The sequence below is a fragment of the Orycteropus afer genome, unplaced genomic scaffold, assembly GCF_000298275.1.
Source record: "Orycteropus afer afer isolate SDZICR_OR568_19922 unplaced genomic scaffold, OryAfe1.0 scaffold00089, whole genome shotgun sequence".
NCBI classification, from domain to species: Eukaryota; Metazoa; Chordata; class Mammalia; order Tubulidentata; family Orycteropodidae; genus Orycteropus; species Orycteropus afer.
The window spans coordinates 1,228,042-1,229,414 of NW_006921676.1; the positions used below are offsets into that span (position 1 = coordinate 1,228,042).

A 1,373-nucleotide genomic window follows, 5' to 3' on the forward strand; every position below is an offset into this window, starting at 1 on the left:
ATTGAGTCCAATTTCCAGGCCCAAAGGGTGACTAGAGACTATAGTTTTGGAGGTCTCACAATTCTCTATCAGACAAGTAAGCCTCATCTTTTTTATGATTTTGAGTTTTGTTCCACATTTTTCTCTCGTTCTGTCCAGGATCTCCTATACTGATCGCTTTCTGAATGGTTAACAGTGGTAGCTGAGCACCATCTAGTTCTTTTGGTCTTAGAGTCATGTAAGCTCAGTTGCCCATGGTCCACTAGTCCTTGGGACAAATAATTTCCATGCATCTTTGATTGTCTTCATTCTACTTTGCTCTGGATGAGGAGAGATCAATTGTTACATCTCAGAAGGCTGCTTGCAAGCTTTAAAGACCCCAATCACTGCTTATCAAAGTAGGACTTAGAACAGTGTTTTTGTGTAGTATGTTACGCCGTTGGGTTTGATGTCCCCTGCAACTGTGGTCCCAAACCCATGGGCCCAGTAACACACTCAAGATGTTTGGCAGTAGCCAAGAAGTTATCATAACTTTGCCTGCTGTTAGCTCTATTATATATACGGACATTATTAGTACATGCATATACATATGTCGAAATATCATCTGTCAGACTTATATATGGCCATGGGTACATTCCCTTTTGTCTAGCCATATCTGATCATTTAGCCTGTCTACTGTGTATCCATCCATAGATAAATCAATACTTGTCTCTTACCTATCTAACAATTTTCCCTCCCCTCCTCTCCCAATCCTGGTAACCAACAAAGAAATTTCTTTCCATATGGAAACATTTCCTTGACTTTTTACAATAGTGGGACTCATACAATGTTTGTCCTTCTGTGAATGACTTATTTCACTCAGCATAATGTCCTCCAAGTTCATCGCCATTATGAGGTGTTTCATGGATTCTTTGTTATTCTTTAGTGTTGTATAACATTATACTGTGTATACTATACATACCATACTTTGGTTATTCATTCCTCTGTTGATAGGTACTTGGGTTGTTTTCATCTCTTTGCTATTATGAATTCTGCTGTGGGAACATGGATGTGCTTATATCTATTTGTGTCTCAGCTCTCACTGCTTTAGGATATATGTCTAGTAATGAGATTGCTGGATCAAATGGTATTTCTATTTCTAACTTGTTAAAGAAGCACCATACCATTTTCCACAGTACATGTATCATTTTACAGTCCCACCAGCAGCAATCTCACCACATTCTAGCTAGCATTTGTTATTTTCTCTCTTGTTGACTTTGTTAGTATTGCTGGGGTGAGATGATATCTCATTGTTGTTTTGACTTGCATCTCTCTAAATGCTAATGATTGCGAAAATTTCTTCATGTTTGTTGGCTGCCTGAATATCTTCTTTGGTGAAGTACTGTTCATGTCTT

The 1,373-nt window shown here is 38.3% G+C and overlaps 1 protein-coding gene across 1 annotated transcript in view; it reads left to right on the forward strand.

Moving 5' to 3' along the window:
* The window catches only part of CCDC138 (coiled-coil domain containing 138), a 284,099-nt gene that overhangs the window by 132,184 nt on the left and 150,542 nt on the right, over positions 1–1,373 (forward strand). The gene's annotated exons all lie outside the window — the stretch shown is intronic.